This window comes from Pongo abelii, chromosome 15, assembly GCF_028885655.2.
Source record: "Pongo abelii isolate AG06213 chromosome 15, NHGRI_mPonAbe1-v2.0_pri, whole genome shotgun sequence".
NCBI classification, from domain to species: domain Eukaryota; kingdom Metazoa; phylum Chordata; class Mammalia; order Primates; family Hominidae; genus Pongo; species Pongo abelii.
Genome location: NC_072000.2, coordinates 30,166,556 through 30,189,554, shown reverse-complemented (window position 1 = coordinate 30,189,554; position 22,999 = coordinate 30,166,556). Strand labels below are relative to the sequence as shown.

The window sequence follows — 22,999 nt, the reverse complement described above, 5'->3', positions numbered from 1 at the left end:
AGGAAGATCTACCAAGCAAATGGAAAACAAAAAAAGGCAGGGGTTGCAATCCTAGTCTCTGATAAAACAGACTTTAAACCAACAAAGATCAAAAGAGACAAAGAAGGCCATTACATAATGGTAAAGGGATTATTTCAACAAGAAGAGCTAACTATCCTAAATATATATGCACCCAATACAGGAGCACCCAGATTCATAAAGCAAGTCCTGAGTGACCTACAAAGAGACTTAGACTCCCACACATTATTAATGGGAGACTTTAACACCCCACTGTCAACATTAGACAGATCAACGAGACAGAAAGTCAACAAGGATACCCCGGAATTGAACTCAGCTCTGCACCAAGCAGACCTAATAGACATCTACAGAACTCTCCACCCCAAATCAACAGAATATACATTTTTTTCAGCACCACACCACACCTATTCCAAAATTGACCACATACTTGGAAGTAAAGCTCTCCTCAATAAATGTAAAAGAACAGAAATTATAACAAACTGTCTCTCAGATCACAGTGCAATCAAGCTAGAACTCAGGATTAAGAATCTCACTCAAAACCACTCAACTACATGGAAACTGAACAACCTGCTCCTGAATGACTACTGGGTACATAACGAAATGAAGGCAGAAATAAAGATGTTCTTTGAAACCAATGAGAACAAAGACACAACATACCAGAATCTCTGGGATGCATTCAAAGCAGTGTGTAGAGGGAAATTTATAGCACTAAATGCCCACAAGAGAAAGCAGGAAAGATTCAAAATTGACACCCTAACATCACAATTAAAAGAACTAGAAAAGCAAGAGCAAACACATTCAAAAGCTAGCAGAAGGCAAGAAATAACTAAAATCAGAGCAGAACTGAAGGAAATAGAGACACAAAAAACCCTTCAAAAAATAAATGAATCCAGGAGCTGGTTTTTTGAAAGGATCAACAAAATTGATAGACCACTAGCAAGATTAATAAAGAAAAAAAGAGAGAAGAATCAAATAGATGCAATAAAAAATGATAAAGGGGATATCACCACCGATCCCACAGAAATACAAACTACCATCAGAGAATACTACAAACACCTCTACGCAAATAAACTAGAAAACCTAGAAGAAATGGATAAATTCTTCAACACATACACCCTCCCAAGACTAAACCAGGAAGAAGTTGAATCTCTGAATAGACCAATAACAGGAGCTGAAATTGTGGCAATAATCAATAGCTTACCAACCAAAAAAAGTCCAGGTCCAGACGGGTTCACAGCCGAATTCTACCAGAGGTACAAGGAGGAACTGGTACCATTCCTTCTGAAACTATTCCAATCAATAGAAAAAGAGGGAATCCTCCGTAACTCATTTTATGAGGCCAGCATCATCCTGATACCAAAGCCTGGCAGAGACACAACAAAAAAAGAGAATTTTAGACCAATATCCTTGATGAACATCGATGCAAAAATCCTCAATAAAATACTGGCAAACCGAATCCAGCAGCACATCCAAAGGCTTATCCACCACGATCAAGTGGGCTTCATCCCTGGGATGCAAGGCTGGTTCAATATACGCAAATCAATAAATGTAATCCAGCATATAAACAGAACCAAAGACAGAAACCATATGATTATCTCAATAGATGCAGAAAAGGCCTTTGACAAAATTCAACAACACTTCATGCTAAAAACTCTCAATAAATTAGGTATTGATGGGACGTATCTCAAAATAATAAGAGCTATCTATGACAAACCCACAGCCAATATCATACTGAATGGGCAAAAACTGGAAGCATTCCCTTTGAAAACTGGCACAAGACAGGGATGCCCTCTCTCACCACTTCTATTCAACATAGTGTTGGAAGTTCTGGCCAGGGCAGTTAGGCAGGAGAAGGAAATAAAGGGTATTCAATTAGGAAAAGAGGAAGTCAAATTGTCCCTGTTTGCAGATGACATGATTGTATATCTAGAAAACCCCATTGTCTCAGCCCAAAATCTCCTTAAGCTGATAAACAAATTCAGCAAAGTCTCAGGATACAAAATCGATGTACAAAAATCACAAGCATTCTTATACATCAATAACAGACAAACAGAGAGCCAAATCATGAGTGAACTCCCATTCACAACTGCTTCAAAGAGAATAAAATACCTAGGAATCCAGCTTACAAGGGACGTGAAGGACCTCTTCAGGGAGAACTACAAACCACTGCTCAAGGAAATAAAAGAGGATACAAACAAATGGAAGAACATTCCATGCTCATGGGTAGAAAGAATCAATATCGTGAAAATGTCCATCCTTCCCAAGGTAATTTACAGATTCAATGCCATCCCCATCAAGCTACCAATGACTTTCTTCACAGAATTGGAAAAAACTACTTTAAAGTTCATATGGAACCAAAAAAGAGCCTGCTTCGCCAAGTCAGTCCTAAGCCAAAAGAACAAAGCTGGAGGCATCACACTACCTGACTTCAAACTATACTACAAGGCTACAGTAACCAAAACAGCATGGTACTGGTACCAAAACAGAGATATAGATCAATGGAACAGAACAGAGCCATCAGAAATAATGCCACATATCTACAACTATCTGATCTTTGACAAACCTGAGAAAAACAAGCAATGGGGAAAGGATTCCCTATTTAATAAATGGTGCTGGGAAAACTGGCTAGCCATATGGAGAAAGCTGAAACTGGATCCCTTCCTTACACCTTATACAAAAATCAATTCAAGATGGATTAAAGACTTAAACGTTAGACCTAAAACCATAAAAACCCTAGAAGAAAACCTAGGCATTACCATTCAGGACATAGGCATGGGCAAGGACTTCATGTCTAAAACACCAAAAGCAATGGCCACAAAAGCCAAAATTGACAAATGGGATCTAATTAAACTAAAGAGCTTCTGCACAGCAAAAGAAACTACCATCAGAGTGAACAGGCAACCTACAAGAACAGGCAACCTACAAAATGGGAGAAAATTTTCCCAACCTACTCATCTGACAAAGGGCTAATATCCAGAATCTACAATGAACTCCAACAAATTTACAAGAAAAAAAACAAACAACCCCATCAAAAAGTGGGCGAAGGACATGAACAGACACTTCTCAAAAGAAGACATTTATGCAGCCAAAAGACACATGAAAAAATGCTCACCATCACTGGCCATCAGAGAAATGCAAATCAAAACCACAATGAGATACCATCTCACACCAGTTAGAATGGCAATCATTCAAAAGTCAGGAAACAACAGGTGCTGGAGAGGATGTGGAGAAACAGGAACACTTTTACACTGTTGGTGGGACTGTAAACTAGTTCAACCACTGTGGAAGTCAGTGTGGCCATTCCTCAGGGATCTAGAACTAGAAATTCCATTCGACCCAGCCATCCCATTACTGGGTGTATACCCAAAGGACTATAAATCATGCTGCTATAAAGACACAGGCACACGTATATTTATTGCGGCATTATTCACAATAGCAAAGACTTGGAACCAACCCAAATGTCCAACAATGATAGACTGGATTAAGAAAATGTGGCACATATACACCATGGAATACTATGCAGCCATAAAAAATGATGAGTTCATGTCCTTTGTAGGGACATGGATGAAATTGGAAATCATCATTCTCAGTAAACTATCGCAAGAACAAAAAACCAAACACCGCATATTCTCACTCATATGTGGGAATTGAACAATGAGAACACATGGACACAGGAAGGGGAACATCACACTCTGGGGACTGTTGTGGGGTGGGGGGAGGGAGGAGAGATAGCATTGGGAGATATACCTAATGCTAGATGACGAGTTAGTGGGTGCAGCGCACCAGCATGGCACATGTATACATATGTAAATTACCTGCACATTGCGCACATGTACCATAAAACCTAAAGTATAATAATAATAATAATAATAATAAAAGAAAAAAAAAGGAAAAAGAGCAGTAGAAAGAAAAAATAAAAATCTATAATTTAGAGGTAGATCATCACCTTTCAAGTTACGGATTGATTTGCTTGCCAAAATGGGACAATATTGTAGAATCTTACAGACTCAGTTTTCCAAAAGTTTATACTAACCAATTTTAAACTGGCTAATCGCTGCTGTTTAACAATGTTTATTGTTCACTCTTTAGGAAAATAATTCTTAGAGTCAAAATGGAGGTTAGGCAGTATGGAGGTTATAGCTGAAATCATTTTTCCTTGAGATGGAAATATGTTGCCTTCAGAGGACCTGTCCCTGAGCCTGGAGGAAAACACCTGCTGTCACAACTGTTATGGATAGCGGTACTTTATACTCAGAGATGATGTGCTGATGGAAACTTCTCCCATAGAAGAATTGAACAATTGTTTGTAGTTGGGAAGGGCCTCAAAGTTTATGATGCTCCAATCTCATCATTTAACAGATAATATTATGAAGACCCAAGCAGACCCAGTGCCTTGCCATAATCACTCAGGTATAAGAGCTATTTCAAACCTTATCCATGCTTTTCAAGCTTCCCCTGGTTGCTCTTCACCATTCTCTGACTCCTGAAAGATCATCTTTCAGTCTATTTCATCTTCCAAATTAAGACCACTGTCTTCTTTCTAACCTCAGTTTAGCTCTTTCTTAATTTCATTTTAAAAATCTTCTCTTCTCCTTCAGGAGAAAACTCAGCATTTTCCTTGTCAAAACTAACCCCAATGTATGGTCATTGTCTTTCCTTCTCTTTCCATCTAGGACCTGGGTCTTCAAAATGAGACCAGAGGACACCAGCATCCAAAACAGCTTTTGTTCATTTAAAGTTCTCTTTTCTGGTTTCCATCCTGATCTTACTGAATCAGAATTACTGGGATGAGGCCCAGAATCTGCATTTTTACCCAAATGCTCAAGATAATTAGGCTTTCCAAAGTTTAAGGAACAGTGCTCTTCAAAAATTCCATCAATAATTGCCTCTTTAACAGATCCAGAAACTTCTTAATTAGCTCTGTTATTTGGCTCACATTTCCTCAATATTGTTTATAAATTTTATTCAGATGTCATTTATAACCACCTAAATAGGTATTTAAATGGCCTTTTCCTAGTCCATATCCTTAGCCTCTCTTCAGCATGATAAGATAGTCATATCATATAGCACTGAACTTCTGAAATTTCAGTTATGCACACTTGGCCAAAAAGAAAAAGAAAAAAAATACAAAAGTAATCAGGTAATTTATGTGCTATTCCAGTCATTAAACATCTACTCCAAAATGAACATGAGACGGGAGACCTGAAACCACCATCAGCTCAGTAGATCTCTCATAGTGTGAGCTACTCACTCACTGAATATGAGTGCAGTTTTGAACACGTTGTCTTTCACATTCAACATGGCCCCTATATAAAATTTAGCTATGCCCTACAGGACTCAAAGGAAAGGGAGAAGGGAAGGTAAGAAGGGAGGAAAGAAGAGAAAAAAAGAGGGAGAAAAGGAAGATATATTTCAATTTGGGGAAGGAAAAAGAAAACTTGTGTTGAATTTTTGTTTTAAAAACAACTGTGCATCAGTATGAAATCTGATCCCTTTCTGATAGATTTTGTAAAATAGTTTTGAATTTATACCATTTTTAACATATCATAAATTAAAATTTTAACTTATGAATAAAATGGAAATTCACTCAAATTATTAATTATGCTCTTTATTAAACAACTTCCTTAGCCTCAACAATTATACTCTCACTTAAATCTTAAATCTTATTGTTCCTTCTTATGTCTGCCTCACTTGTTCCTTATGATAAAAGTAAAGGCATTTTTAGCTCCCTTCTTCCTCCTGCCTTTACTTTCTCTGGCTTGTTCCACTAATGAGTTCTTATTGTAGAACAGGACCACCATTTAGTTTCTGAATTAAGTCCAGCCTAGGGAAGAATTCTTCCAGAAGCAAAACTCTATCACTGAAGTAGATTTGAAATTGTCATACTTCCTAGTAATATAATCAAGCGGCCCAGTCACAAATGTTAAGATATTGTGTTTCTCTCCCAAATTGTCTTGTACTAGATTCATTAATTTGGGACTCAGGGACAAACTGCTGGTGCTTATGTCACTTAGAAGTCTCTGTTCCCTCCTATACACACCCTATCCACAGGACTGAGTTTCTGCATTGACTTCTCCCTCTCGTTGAGTGAGAGAAGCTGACTTGTTAGCCTGTGCTGCTAAACACCATCAGCTTCTTTAAGTTTTATCAAATAGTGAAGCTGAGGAACTGACAAAGTGGGTAATGACAGGCACAGAAGTCTGGAAAGAGGTCCAGTGGATCTGGATGTACAGAATTATAGGAGATAAAACTAAAAGAAATGAAGGATGGAAAAACTTTAAAGAAACTCATTTTGCAAGTGTTTAGCCTTTCAGGCACTTTTACTTTCATAACTACTATCCAATATTAGACTGAACTTTAATAGTAACTTTTACAATTTATGGTATGCTCTGACTTTTATTCAGAAAAGCACACACATTGCTGTGTTTGAAAATGTCAAAGAATCACTATGAAATTAGTTCTAATCAAATCCTTGCCATTAGTGAAGTGTGAATTCAGCAGCATTCAGAGGAAATGGCTTTAGGAACATAAAAGTTAATCTATCATGCTACAAGATCATTGAAAACACTATTTTATAAGCCAAATTGATGGCAGCTATATTAACCAAAATACATTTGCGAAGGAAATTTTTAAGAACTATATCTTTATTTCCATTAGATGAAAGTATGTGCATGTCTCCACTCATATATAAGCAGTTAAAATTATAGGATATTTTATAGTTGAAAAGGACTTAATTATGAAGTCCAACACTTTTATTTTATAGATGAAGGTACTAAGGCCTAGCAAAAGCAGACTAAATAACACATCTAACACCTAGTCAGTGGTAATTCCAACTCCAAGCTCTTTTCCAGTACTATTTCATTTCTACAACAATCTATTGAACACCTTCTCTGTGTACTGGATCAATGATAAATGGAAAGACCCAGTCTCAGCCTTGAGTTATCGCACTTCCCTTAATATTTACGTGAACTAGCTTTCCTATTCTGTATATGTTTAAAAAACATAGCCTTCTTTCTCACCTGTTGACTTCTCCAGAGAGTCATGGTTTTCCTACTGGCCTTTCGCTCCACTTTCCTTGATACATTCTTACAATAATGTTTCATTTTTTGTGACCAAGTTACCCTAAAAGGGACAAATAATTTATCTCAGATTTCCCAAAGTACCCAGAAATATAAGATCTTCATATTTAACTGAGTTTTCTAAAAAAAAAAAAATAACAATAATGGTATAGTGAATGGACATTAAATCAGAGCTGTAGCCCTTAGGATTTTTGGTTGTATGTGGTAGAAAAATAAATCTCTAACTACACAAAATCATTCATTCAACAAACAGTTATTGGTCCAAGAATTGGGGAATTAACAGTGAAAAAAATACTCAGAAACTTCTGCTGTCACAGAGTTGCATTTTTCTTTGGGGAGATAGATAATAAACAAGTCAATAAATATCAATATGCAGTGATCACAGAAGGGCACAAGATGTAGTTTATGTTTTAGTTAGGGGAGTAAAGGAAAACTTCATGGAGAAGGTGCATTTAAAGAGAAACTTGAAGAAACTGTAGAAGTCATGTAGACATCTGAAAGATGGGAGTTCTAGGCAGAGGAAACAGTGCTGTCTCAGAACATGTTAGGAAAAGTGTTGAATGGATTCAGCCTAGACTACTTTCAAACTAATTGCTATGTAGAGTATTATGAGATTACCTGATCGTTTAGACTAATTTGCTATGACTGTTGGAGGAGGAAAAAAGGTTCATCTCCTCTAAACCAAATGGTTGCCACATAATCAGGGAAGAGGGGAAGGGATATTGTAATGATAGACACAATGTCCAATATAAAGGCATGGAAAGGTCGCGGGCAAGATAGCTGAATAAGAACAGCTCCAGTCTGCAGCTCCCAGTGAGATCAAAGCAGAAGGTGGATGATTTCTGTATTTCCAACTGAGGTACCCAGCTCATCTCATTGGGACTGGTTAGACAGTGGGTACAGCCCACAAAGGGCGAGGAGAAGCAGGGTGGGAGTCATCTCACCAGGGAAGCGCAAGGAGTCAGGGAACTCCCTCCCCTAGCCAAGGGAAGCCATGAGGGACTGTGCCATGCGGAGCGGTGCACTTTGGCCCAGATACTACACTTTTCCCACAGTCTTCACAAGCCACAAACCAGGAAATTCCCTTGGGTGCCTACACCACCAGGGCCGTGGGCTTCAAGCACAAAACTGGGTGGTCATTTGGGCAGACACTGAGCTAGCTGCAGGAGTTTTTTCATACCCCAGTGGCACCTGGAATGCCAGTGAGACAAAACCATTCACTTCCCTGGAAAGGGGGTGAAGCCAGGGAGCCCAGTGGTCTAGTTCAGTGGATCCTACCCACATGTAGCCCAGCAAGCTAATATCCACTGCCTTTAAATTCTCACTGCCAGCACAGCAGTCTGAAGTCAACCTGGGATGCTTGAGCTTGGTGCAGGGAGGAGCATCCACCATTACTGAGGCTTGAGTAGACAGTTTTCCCCTCACACTGTAAACAAAGCCGCCAGGAATTTTGAACTGGGCAGAGGCCACCGCAGTTCAGCAAAGCCAGACTGCCTCTCTAGATTCCTCCTCTCTGGGCAGGGAATCTCTGAAAGAAAGGCAGCAGCCTCAGTCAGGGACTTATAGATAAAACTCCCATCTCCCTGGGACAGATCAACGGGGGGAAGGGGTGGCTGTGGACACAGTTTCAGCAGACTTAAATGTTCCAGCCTGCTGACTCTGAAGAGAGCAGCAAATCTCCCAGCACAGTGCTTGAGCTCTGCTAAGGGACAGACTGCCTCCTCAAGTTGGTCCCTGACCCCCATGCCTCCTGCATGGGAGACGCCTCCCAGCAGGGGTCGACAGACACTTCATATAGGAGAGCTTCGGTTGGCATTTGGCGGGTGCCCCTCTGGGACAAAGCTTCCAGAGGAAGGAACAGGCAGCAATCTTTGCTGTTCTACAGCCTCCGCTGGTGATACCCAGGCAAACAGGGTCTGGAGTGGACCTTCAGCAAACTGTAGCAGACCTGCAGCAGAGGGGCCTGACTGTTAGAAGGAAAACTAACAAACAGAAAGGAATAGCAACATCAACAAAAAAGAACGTCCACCCAGAAACCCCATCCGAAGGTCACCAACATCAAAGACCAAAGGTAGATAAATCCACGAAGATGAGGAAAAGCCAGCAGAGAAAGGCTGAAAATTCCAAAAACTAGAATGCCTCCTCTCCAAAAGATCACAGCTCCTCACCACAAGGAAACAAAACTGGGCAGAGAATGAGTTTGACAAATTCACAGAAGTAGGCTTCAGAAGGTGGGTAACAACAAACTCCTCCGAGCTAAAGGAGCATGTTCTAACCCGATGCAGGGAAGTTAAGAACCTTGATAAAAGATTAGAGGAATTGCTAACTAGAATAATCAGTTTCTAGAAGAACATAAGTGACCTGATAGAGCTGAAAAACAGCACGAGAACTTCATGAAGCATACGCAAGTATCAATAGCCAAATCGATCAAACGGAAAAATGGATATCAGAGATTGAAGAACAATTTAATGAAATAAAGCATGAAGACAAGATTAGAGAAAAAAGAATAAAAAGGGACAAACAAAGCAGCCAAGAAATATGGGACTATGTGAAGAAAACCAAACCTATGTTTGATTGGTGTACTTGAAAGTGATGGGGAGAATGGAACCAAGTTGGAAAACACTCTGCAGGATATTACCCAGGAGAACTTCCCCAACCTAGCAAGACAGGCCAACATCCAAAATCAGGAAATAACAAGAACACCACCAAAATACTCCTTGAGAAGAGCAACCCAAACACACATAATCATCAGATGCACCAAGGTTGAATTGAAGGAAAAAATGTTAAGGGCAGCCAGAGAGAAAGGTCAGGTTACCCACAAAGGGAAGACCATCAGACTAACAGTGGATCTCTCTGCAGAAACTCTACAAGCTAAATGAGAGTGAGGGCCAATATTCAGCATTCTTAAAGAAGAGAATTTTCAACCCAGAATTTAATATCCACCCAAACTAAGCTTCATAAGTGAAGGAGAAATAAAATCCTTTACAGAGAAGCAAATGCTGAGAGATTTTGTCACCACCAGGCCTGCCTTACAAGAGCTCCTGAGAGAATCACTGAATATGGAAAGGAAAAACCAGTACTAGCCACTGCAAAAACATACCAAATTGTAAAGACCATCAACGCTATGATGAAACCGCATCAAATAGTGGGCAAAATAACCAGCTAGCATCATAATGATGGGATCAAATTCACACATAACAATATTAACCTGAAATGTAAATGGGCTAAACACCCCAGTTAAAAGACACAGACTGGCAAATTGGATAGTCAAGACCCATCGGTGTGTTGTATTCAGGAGACCTATCTCATATACATATAGGCACAAAATAAAGGGATGGAGGAAGCTCTACCAAGCAAATAGAAAGTACAAAAAAAAAAAAAAACAGGAGGGATTGCAATCTTAGTCTCTGATAAAACAGACTTTAAACCAACAAAGATCAAAAAAGACAAAGAAGGGCATTACACAATGGTAAAGGGATCAATGCAACAAGGAGAGCTAACTGTCTCAAATATATATGCACCGAATACAGGAACACCCAGATTCAGAAAGCAATCTCTTAGAGACCTACAAAGAGCCTTAGACTCCCACACAATAACAATGGGAGACTGTAACACCCCACTGTCAATATTAGACAGATCAACAAGACAAAAAATTAACAAAGATATTCAGGACTTGAACTCAGCTCTGGACCAAGCAGACCTAATAGATATCTACAGAACTCTCCATCCCAAATCCACAGAATATACATTCTTCTCAGCACCACATTGGACTTATTCTAAAATTAACCACATAATTGGAAGTAAAACACTCCTCAGCCAATGCAAAAGAATGGAAATCATAACAGTCTCTCAGACCACAGTGCAATCAAATTAGAACTCAGGATTAAGAAACTCACTCAAAACTACACAACTACATGGAAACTGAACAACTTGCTCCTGAATGACTACTGGGTAAATAACGAAATTAAGGCCGAAAGAAATAAATTCTTTGAAACCAATGAGAACAAACACACAATGTACCAGAATCTCTGGGACACAGCTAAAGCAATGTTTAGAGGGGAATTTATAGCACTAAATGCCTACAGGAGAAAGCAGGAAAGATCTAAAATCGACACCCTAACATCACAATTAAAAGAACTAGAGCAGCAAGAGCAAACAAATTCAAAAGCTAGCAGAAGACAAGAAATAACCAAGATCAGGGCAGAACTGAAGGAGCTAGAGACACAAAAAACCTTTCAAAATATCAATGAATCCAGGAGCTGGTTTTCTGGAAAAAAAAAAAAAAAAAAAAATCAACAAAATAGACTGACCACTTGCCAGACTAATAAGAAAGAAAAGAGAGAAGAATCAAATACACTCAATAAAAAATGATGAAGGGGATATCACCACTGATCCCACAGAAATAAAAACTACCATCAGGGAATACTACAAACAACTCTACACAAATAAATTTAAAAATCTAGAAGAAACAGATAAATTCCTGGACACATACATCTTCCCAAGACTAAACCAAGAAGAAGTTGAATCCCTGAACAGATCAATAACAAGTTCTGAAATTGAGGCAGTAATTAATAGCCTACCAATAAAAAAAAGCCTAGGACCAGACAGATTCACAGCCAAATTCTACCAGAGGTACAAAGAGGAGTTGATACCATTCCTTCTGAAACTATTCCAAACAATAGAAAAAGAGGGACTCCTCCCTAACTCATTTTATGAGGCCAGCATCATCCTGATACCAAAACCTGGCACAGACACAACAAAAAAAGAAAATTTCAGGCTAATATCCCTGATGAACATCAATGTGAAGATCCTCAATAAAATACTGGCAAACAGAATCCAGCAGCACATCAAAAAGCTTATCCACTGCAATCAAGTCAGCTTCATCCCTGGGATGCAAGGCTGGTTCAACACATGCAAATCAATAAACGTAATCCATCACATAAACAGAACCAATGACAAAAAAACCACATGGTTATCTCAATAGATGCAGAAAAGGCCTTCAATAAAATTCAACACACCTTCATGCCAAAAACTCTCAATAAACTCGGTATTGATGGAACGTATCTTAAAATAATAACAGCTATTTATGACAAACCCACAGCCAATATCATACTGAATGGGGAAATACTGGAAGGATTCCCTTTGAAAATCAGTACAAGACAAGGATGTCCTCTCTCACCACTCCTGTTCAACACAGTATTGGAAGTTCTGGCCAGGGCAAACAGGCAAGAGAAAGCAATAAAGGGTATTCAGATAGGAAGAGAAGTCAAATTGTCTCTGTTTGCAGATGCCATGATTGTGTATTTAGAAAACCCCATCATCTCAGCCCAAAATCTCTTTAAGCTGATAAGCAACTTCAGCAAAGTCTCAAGATACAAAATCAATGTGCAAAAATCACAAGCTTTCCTATACACCAATAATAGACAAACAGAGAGCCAAGTCATGAGTGAACTCTCATTTACAATTGCTACAAAGATAATAAAATACCTAGGAATACAACTTGAAAGGCCTCTTCAAGAAGAACTATAAACCACTGCTCAAGAATACAAGAGAGAACACAAATGGAAAAACATTCCATGCTCATGGATAGGAAGAATCAATATCACGAAACTGGCCATACTGGCCAAAGTAATTTATAGATTCAATGCTGTCCCCATCAAGCCACCATTGACTGTTTCTAATTCACAGAATTAGAAAAAACTACTTTAACTTTCATATGGAACCAAAAAAGAGCCCATATAGCCAAGACAATCCTAAGCAAAAATAACAAAGCTGGAGGCATCATGCTACCCAACTTCAAACTATACCACAAGTCTACAGTAACCAAAACAGCATGGTACCAGTACCAAAACAGATATATAGACTAATGGAACAGAACAGAAGCCTCAGAAATAATGCCACACATCTACAACAATCTGATCTTTGACAAACCTGACACAAACAAGCAATGGGGAAAAGATTCCCTATTTAATAAATGGTGTTGGGAAAACTAGCTAGCCATATGCAGAAAACTGAAACTGGACCACCTCCTTATACCTTACACAATAATTAACTCAAGATGGATTAAAGACTTAAATATAAGACCTACAACCATAAAACCTCCCCTAGAAGAAAACCTAGGCAATACCATTCAGGACATAGGCATGGACAAAGACTTCATGACTAAATCACCAAAAGCAATGGCAACAAAAGCCAAAATTGACAAATGGGCTCTAATTAAACTAAAGAGCTTCTGCACAGCAAAATAAACTATCATCAGAGTGAACAGGCAACCTACAGAATGGGGGAAAATTTTTGCAATCTATCCATCTGACAAAGGGCTAATATCCAGAATCTACAAAGAACTTAAACAAATTTACAAGAAAAAAACAATCAACCCCATCAAAAAGCCTGCAAAGGATATGAACAGGCCCTTCTCAAAAGAAGTCATTTATGCAGCCAACAAACATATGAAAAAAAACTCATCATCCCTGGTCATTGGAGAAATGGAAATCAAAACCACAATGAGATACCATCTCACGCCAGTTAGAATGGTGATTATTAAAAAGTCAAGAAACAACAGATGCTGGAGAGGATATGAAGAAATAGGAATGCTATTACACTGTTGGTGGGAGTGTAAATTAGTTTAACCATTGTGGAAGACTGTGTGGCGATTCCTTAAGGATCTAGATCCAGAAATACCATTTGACCCAGCAATCCCATTACTGGGCAGATACTCAAAGGATTATTATAAATCATTCTGCCATCAAGACACATGTATATGTATGTTTATTGCAGCACTGTTCACAATAGCAAAGACTTGGAACCAACCCAACTGCCCATCAATGATAGACTGGATAAAGAAAATATGGTACACATACACCATGAAATACTATGCAGTCATACAAAATAATGAGTTCATGTCCTTTGCAGGGACATGGATGAAGCTGGAAACCATCATTCTCAGCAAACTAACACAGGAACAGAAAACAAAACACTGCATGCTCTCACTCATAAATGGGAGTTGAACAACGAGAACACATGGACACAGGGAAGGGAACATCACACACTGGGGCCTGTTGGGAGGTGGGGGGCTAGGAGAGAGATAGCATTAGGAGAAATACCTAATGTAGATGATGGGTTGATGGGTGGAGCAAACCACCATGGCACGTGCTTACCTATTTAACAAACCTGCACGTTCTGCACCTATATCCCAGAACTTAAAGTATAATTAAAAAATAAATGCATGGAAAAATGGAAAAGTAAATGGCTTAAAATTAAATACTGGATACAACTTTTTTTTTTTTTTTTTTTTTTTTTTTGATACAGGGTCTCACTCTATAATCCAGCCTGGGGTGCAGTGACATGATTTCAATGACCTTTTTAGCATGATAGATTAACTTCTATGTTTCTCACTGCAGCCTCTATCATCTGGGCTCAATTGATCCTCCCACCTTAGTCTCCAGAGTAGCTGGGACTACAGGCTTGTGCCATGACACCTGGCTAGTTTTTTTGTACTTTTTGTAGAGATGTGGTTTCACCATGTTGCCCAGGCTGGTCTCAAACTCCTGGACTCAAGCAAGCCTCCTGCCTTGGCCTCCCAAAATATTGGGATTACAGGTGTGAGCCACTGCACCCAACCTGGATGCAACTATTATCACAAGCTTTTGGCAATTCCTATCCTGGGAAATCCTCACTGGCTGGTTTTACTGTGAAGATTCCCCAACCGAAAAGGCTTTCCACATTGCATGACTTTGTGTTCCTTAAAATCTTTTTCAAATTTGTTTTTCATTTTACTTTGCAGGCTCCTTAAACCACTCTACCCCATGTTGTCACCGGAAAATAAAAATTCACATCACTTGTCACTTGATTGTACAGAGGAACGAAATTCAAGTCAGTTGTATATATATACAAATTCATTAAGGCGGCCCATTAAATGAATAACTGTTCACTCTAGGTTTGAACCTCTTAACAGAATGGAAGAACTTACAGAGTTTGTGAAAATTTTGCTGTTTTTCCTTAAATATGTATCAATTTTCATTCTTCCTCTATGAATCTCTGTAAGTGACAAGGAACTATAATGAGTTTTTCATTTTATTTTATTTTATTTTATTTTATTTTAGAGACAGGGTCTCACTCTGTCACCCAGGCTGGAGTGCAGTGGCACAACCATAGCTCACTGCAGCCTCAACTCAACTTCTTGGGCTCAAGTGATTTTCCTACCTCAGCCTCCCAAGTAGCTGAGACTACAGGCATGTAACACTATGCCCAGCTAATAATTTTTTTTTTTTTTTTTGGAGAGGTGAAGTCTCGCTATGTTGTGCAGGGTGGATTTGAACTCCTGAGCTCTTCCTCTGCCTTCTAAACTGCTGGGATTACAGGTGTGAGCCACAGTGCCTGGCTAGAACTATAAAATTTTTTTAAAGCAGATGTGAATTATCTTAGAAAACAGGAGCAGCAAGAAAGCCAGAATTATATATAATTATCTGAAATATTTTTGTTTTAAACAGACATTTTCTCTGTTCTACAATAATTATTCAGTGATTTGAGAACTTTAAAGAAGTTATAGACAGAATGCTGTAATAGCTAAGTAGAATGGGCATCTAATTCTGCCAAACATGTCTACGGAACAGTATTACGTTTATCTATAGATAATGCTGAAGGCACTGAAAGCTTCAAAGACACAAAATTATATTTTAGAATAACTCTAAAAGTTATGGATGAGCAGTTAGGAGGATGAGGAATAAAACTAGATGCCATGTTGTCAGTTTGAAAGCTACGTCTATAGCCTACTATAGGAGAATAACGAAATGGTCCAAAGCAGTGAAAGAACTGCTAGAAAGTGGCTCCCATTTAAACACATATAATTATCAAGTTGAATTATTATGGTTCTTTTCTAATATTTCATATCAAACAAACCATAGAAATATGGGGTGACGTCTTTGGAAGCATAAAGGTTGAGTGAACAACTTGTTATTTTTGCCACATCCTTTTGCATTTTGTTATTTTGCCAATATCTTTTTTTTTCTTTTCCCATTAACACACTTGAATTTTGCTTTGAGGGAAGTGGTCTTCTCCCATTAGATCCAGTCTAGTTAGGAGATGAATCAAGAGGATTTGCTTCCCTTCATGTTCTTCAATTTAGATCAATAAGATATGTTTTATTTGAAATTTGTGACAGCAAGGAGTAAACAAGAAAGAAAAAGAAGACTGAGAGGGTTTGGACCTGTTTTATCCCATCAGCAGTACCTGATGAGTTCTTTGTTGTTGCTACCAGGATTCCAAAAGCTGCCCTGAGTCTTATTTTTTAAGGTTTTTCTGGTTTCTTTTTAAATAAGCTATCCTTGTATCTTCTTATATCCTCCAAGAAATTATTTTTTTCCTACATTAGCTAGGGTAAGCTTCTGTTCCTTATAACAAAAGCAACTTAAATAATACAAAAGTATCATAAAAAATGAGTCAAGACATAACAGGATGAAAAACCAGGCCTCTTAATAATCAATCTAGAGGCTTTTCTACCATGTCATGCTACTTCTAAATATTGAACAAGAGAAAATAATCTTCAAACATGAGAAACATAATGTCTAATGGAAATGTGTTCTTCAACATTGTAATAATATAAAGAAGAATATAGTAGCAGGTTTAGATCCCACAAGATATTGGTAAAGAACAAATTCAATATTATATATGCTAGGACTTTATGTTAGTATGACCTACCTTAGCCAGTTATGAAAATTATATGAAAATCCTGAACAACAAATCTAATGCAGGTGTGGGAGTCTAGTAGTGATGGATCACATGGCAAGTTCTTGGACCTTATCATCAAAACAGTCTGGGAATTTCTGAGCTCTCACTGTTGCTGGAAAAAAAAAAAAAAAAATCCATTTTGTGGTTTGTGCATGATTTAAAGAATCTTCAGTCAAGACTTTAAATTGGAGCTTTTGCAAATAATAAAAAGCCTAGTTAGTTAAAATGTAAAATCATCTTCCAGGTTCACTGAGTGTGCAAGAATAAAATTTAATGGAACCGGCAAGCTTCTTTCTGCTTCGTTTGTTTGCCCCCAAGTTTAAGTGATGATCAGACTCTCCAGACTGCACTTTGATCTCTCTGGCTTCTGGAAGTGAAAGAATTCTTTAATTTATTTTTGCTAAGTAGGAAGCATTGCTTCGTCCACAGTAAAAATCAAGCAGAAACGTGGTGTAATACGGAAGCTATTCAGAATGAAGAACGATGAATTCAAAGAGAAACAAATCAACAGACGGAAAAATCCTGAAAGCTGACACATATCAATGGTGAAAACATTGGTAGATTGCCAGAAAGTATTTTGGCAGAAGATATTCAAATTTAGAAGAGCTAACTTTAGAATGAGGAAAAGCAGTTAGCTAGAGAAAAAAGCGAAAACAAAAGTGAATAAAAAAATTGGAGTTGATTTTAAGATGAGACATGATAGTCCCTTTGTTTTAATGACAAAAAAAAACGAGTTAAAATCTTTTTATTTGCTGAAGAATTACTGAAAATGAAAATCCATTGTAACTAAGCAACAACACTATGATTTCTCTGATTTAGTATGCTGTCATATAATCAACAAGAGAAAATAAGAATATTGTAAATAAAGTGTAATTTTACTGACCCTGGCTAAACAGATCTGAAAACTATAGGCCACATCCTCCCATTGATCCATTCTCCAAAGCTGCACTGATGGAGGTAAGACACTAACAGTCTTAGCTGAAAACTGCTTATCTTCACAATTCAGGATGGCAGGAAAGCAGATCAATATGTCTAGATGTGTTCTTTAAGTATGCAATTAATTTATTTAAGATATTTTTCATTAGTTGAGTTACAGAATAAATAATTTGACAAGGAGGTTTTGAATTAATTGTGAAACACGTGTAAAAGAAGATTGCACTAAAATGCAATGGAGTAATCTAACAGGCCAAAAAAGAGAAGACAAATGAAGCTTCCTTGATGACCAAATAAAAAAACATTTGAATTCCTATATATTGAATTGTTGTGCTCATAGATAACATTATTTTACTTTTTGCTTATCTGGAGACAATCTGTGCGGTAGAGGTGCAACGGTATCTTATAAATATGTCTTGTCAGTCTTCTAAATTTCCTTTGTGAAAAACATTACTTTTATGAGCTATGGAAAGTTACTTCAATAACTAAATGACATAGAAGATAATAGATATATACCATATATTATAGATGCATTCAAAGTACAAGTAAAAGTTTGTATGATTAAATTAGAACATAAAATTAAATTCTACACCAGAGAAGATTAAAAAATGGTTAGCTTGAAAACCTGAATTGGCATGCATTTCTTTCTTTAGACATTCAGCCTTCTTGTGACTTATTTCTAAATTTATTGAAGCTTTGCTTCAACAGAAAATATTTTGAATTGCTGATCTTTCTTCTTAGAGAATTCCTCTATTCCCCAGTAATCTCTAAGTTTGCTTTATCACAGACATGAATTTCAATGCAATATTTAATAACCATCATCATCTGTATAGGCAGATGTCAACTATCAGGACAAAAATGGGATGACTAGAATTGACCATCCCTTCAACTTATATCTTTTTTTATGGTATTAAATTTCTATAAGATATTGATGACCTACGCATCAAATTTATCTATGTTACATAAGAAAATCAGTTTATTAGGCAAGCAGGCTAAAAATGGGTTAGTTCCTCTGCAAGTTTTACTCTTGTCATAGTGTAGACAGTGACATCTACTTAGAATACTATTATTTTAACATTTGGACCATTTTTGACATAGATGGAAAAGATGTGAAAAAAAGGAGCACAAGTTCTTAGACATAATCGAGCTTTTCCTGTTATAAATAAATTATTAAAATGACTACATCACTTTAATGACTCAAAACTGTATAAAGAAATGTAAGAGACAGCAAGAATTAAAGAAACACAAACACCTCAACGCTACCTTCATCTGTGAGCAATTAGGGTTTGGCTCAATCATGACTTTATTGGCGAGGAGACTTCTGTTTAGGAATTTCTTCTGGTCCATAATTGTTCAAAACTTTGGATTTACACAAGAAAGCCTTTAAATATAAGGCTTTACCAGAGAAAAGGTATTCATGTATATATCCTATATATGGGTATATATAGATAAGGGAGATTATATATATATATATATATATATATATATATACATATATATCCCCTATGGATTCATGGGCATTGATTTTTTTGATTACATATATATTTATTTTTTTGATTTTATATATATACACACACATATATATAATAAATAGAAATATGTATGTGTATTTGGCCTTCTGTAGCCATGGGTTCCACATCTGCAGTTCAACCAACCATGGATGCAAAATCTCTGGCTACAGAGGGCTAACTAAGGCACGTGAGATTGCACGAATTTTGGAATGTTTGAGGGTCTTAGAACCAATCCCCCATGGATTGCGAGGAACAAGGGATGACTACATCAGCTTTGTTAACTCAAAACCCCATGGGAAACAACTTTGTCAAATACAGCGTGTATCAGATGTTTCTTTTGCATTTAGTATTGCGTGATCCATTCCTTTCCAAAGTTATTAGATATCAGCACCTTCCCCCCACTTCCTTCATGAATGTTTTCTTCCCATACACTTGTAATACAGTTAGAGTCTCTGGTCACAATCTGCATTCCATCCTGGGATCCTCTGACCTCCTAGATGATTTTTTAAAATATTCGCATACATTAAGTTTCACTCTTGTACTATAAAGTTCTGAGCTCTATAAGTTTTTGGCAAACACATAATGTTATGTATCCACCATTACAGTATCACACAAGATTATTTCATCCCCTAAAAAAAGTACCGTAATTTTTTTTTTTACCTATTTGACCCTCCTTCCCTTTGACTGAACCCCAGATAACCACCAAACCTTTCACTGTCTTTATAGGATTGCCCATTTTCAGAATGTCATATAATTGGAATCATAAAGTATGTACATTTTCAGCCTTTTTGCAATTAGCAAACTGCATTTCAAGATATTCCACATCTTTTCATGCCTTGAGAGCTCTTTTATTTTACTACTGAAGAATATTCCAATGTATTGATGTAACACAATTTGTTTATCCAACCACCCATTGAAGCATATCTTGGTTGCTTCCAGTTTTTGGTAATTATGAATAGTTAGTTTAAACATTTATATGAATGTGTGTACATAAGTACATACATACTTGTGTGTATATAAGTATATCATTTGAGTAAATACCCAGGAGTGCAATTACTGTATACAGTAAGACTATGTTTAACTTTGTTTAAAAAATTGAACATTTAAATTAAAATATATTAAATATTGAAAATATTTTTTAATACTACCAAAATGTCTTTCAAAGTGGCTAGACTGTTTTGATTTCTCTTTTTTAAAAAATAACTTCAACTTTTAATTTAGATTCAGGAGGTACATGTACAGGTTTGTTATACAGGTGTACTGCATGACACTAAGTTTTGGGGTATGAATTATCTTATCACCCAGGTAGTAAGCTTAGTACCCAATAGGTAGTTTTTCAACGCTTGCTTCCCTCCATTCCTCCTCCTTCTGGTAGTCCCCAGTGTCTATTGTTGCCAACTTTATGTCCATGTGTACCCAGTGTTTAGCTTCCACTTGTAAATGAGAACATGTGGTATTTATTTTTCTTTTCCTGCATTAATTTGCTTAGGATAATGGTCTCCACCCTGTATCCATGTTGTTGCAAAGGAAATGCTTTCATTCCTTTTTCTGGCTGCATAATATGCCATGGTGTATATGTCCCACATTTTCTTTATCCAATCCACCATCGAATGGGCATCTAGGTTAATTCCATGTCTTTGCTGTTGTAAATAGTGCTTCAGTGAATATACAAGTGCATGTGTTTTGGCAGAACAATTTATATTCCTTTGGGTGTATACCCAGTAATGGGATTGCTGGGCTGAATGGTAGCTCTGTTTTAAGTTCTTTGAGAAATCGTCAAACTGCTTTCCACAGTAACTGAACTAGCTTGCATTCCCACCAACAGTGGGTATGTAGCGTTTCCTTTCCTCCATAGCCTAGCCAGCACCTGTTCTTCTTTTTGTTTGTTTGTTTTGCTTTGTTTTGTTTTTTACTTTAGAAAATGGACATTGTGACAGGTGAGAGAAGATATATCATTGTGGTTTTGACTTGCTTTTCTGTGATGACTAGTGATGTTGAACATTGTTTCATATGTTTGTTGGTCACTTGTATGTCTGGTTGAGAAATGTCTGTCCTGTCCTATGTTCATTTTTTAATGGGTTTGTTTTTAGCATGTTGAATTGATTAAAGTTCCTTATGGATTCTGGATATTAGACCTTTGTCAGATGCGTAGTTTGGAATATTTGCTTTCATTCTGTAGGCTGTCTGTCTACTCTGTTGATAGTTTATTTTGCTGTGTAGAAGCCGTTTAGTTTAATTAGGTCCCACTAGTTAATTTTCATTTGTTGTTTCCAAGGACTTAGTCATGACTTCCTTGCCAAAGCTAATGTTTAGAATGGTGTTTCTGCCAAGGCTAAACATTTAAAATGGTATTTCATGGGTTTTCTTCTAGGATTCTTATAGTTTGAGGTCTTATATTTAAATCACAAATTCATCTTGAGTTAATTTTTGTATACAGTAAAAGATAGAGATCCAGTTTCATTCTTCTCCATGTGGCTAGCCAGTTATGCTACCACCATCTCCACCATCTACTGAATAGGGAGTCCTTTCCCCATGGTTTATCTTCATCAACTTTGTCAAACATCAGATAGTTGTAGGTATGCAGCTTTATTTCTGGATTTTCTATTCTGTTCCTGAATAGAAACAGGATATTTCTATTCTATCTATGTGCCTGTTTTTGTATCAGTACCATGCTGTGTTGGTTACTATAGCCTTATAGTATAGGTTGAAGTCAGGTTAACAATGAGAATTAATTGTTGCTCTTCATTGCCATCAGAATTGTATTGTCAGTTTGGGGGATTTCAGTCAGTCTAATAGTTATAAAGTGGTGTTGCTTTGTTGTTTTAATTTGGAATTCCCTTATAAGAAATAATTATGCACATCTTTCATATGCTTATTTGTCATGTGTCTATATTCTCTGGTGAGGTGTCTAGATATTTTGCCCACTTTTTCGATGGGTTATATGTTTTCTTACTGTTGAACTTTAAGAGTTTTTCATATTTTGGATACTAGTCCTTTAACTGACATGCAAGACAAAGGAAACCACACCATAAAGTTCACAGGGATAAAATTCACAAGGCAAAGAAGATCAGAAAATGGATCTGGCTAGGATATAGGGCTAGCAAACAGGGTTCCAAGAGAGAAAATGACAATAATAGAGATTTTTTTTCATGTTAGTATATAATGACACTTGTTTAAAATTAAAAATATAAAACTAACGGGGACAAAGCTTAAACTTTAAGTTTGAAAATCCCTTCAACCATGGATTGAGTAATGAACATGAAATACACACCAAGAAACACTACAAAGCCATAAAAAAAATGAAGTCATATTCTTTGCAGCAACATAGATGCAACTGAAGGCCATTTTCCTGAGCAAATTAATGCAGGAACAGAAGATCAAATACCACATATTCTCACTTATAAGTGAAAGCTAAGCACTGGGTACACATGGATATAAAGATGGCAACAACAGCCACTGGGGACTACTAGAGCAGGTGGGGAGGATGGCCAGCAAGGGTTGAAAAACCTAACTGTTGGGTATCTGCTTATTACTTTAGTGACAGGACCATTCATGTCCCAAATCTCAGCTTCACACAATATGCCCATGTAACAAACTTGCACATGTACCTTCTGAATCTAAAACAAAAGTTGAAGTTATTTTAAAAAAAGAAAGAAAATCTTTCTAATCACTAATTCTACCATTTTGCTATTTTTGTCTAAATTCAAATTTGTTTAGGGTCTGTCATATAGG

The 22,999-nt window shown here is 37.2% G+C and overlaps 1 long non-coding RNA gene across 2 annotated transcripts in view; it reads right to left on the bottom strand.

Moving 5' to 3' along the window:
• The window catches only part of LOC129049728 (uncharacterized), a 67,425-nt gene that overhangs the window by 16,280 nt on the left and 28,146 nt on the right, over positions 1 to 22,999 (bottom strand). The window contains exons 2-4 of one of the 2 annotated variants that reach the window (XR_008513011.2): positions 16,794 to 16,935; positions 15,067 to 15,134; positions 7,038 to 7,140 (exon numbers count right to left, since the gene is read on the bottom strand). This is a non-coding gene — a long non-coding RNA (uncharacterized LOC129049728). The remainder of the gene's footprint in view (positions 1 to 7,037; positions 7,141 to 15,066; positions 15,135 to 16,793; positions 16,936 to 22,999) is intronic. The other variant, XR_008513012.2, reaches the window with a different exon arrangement.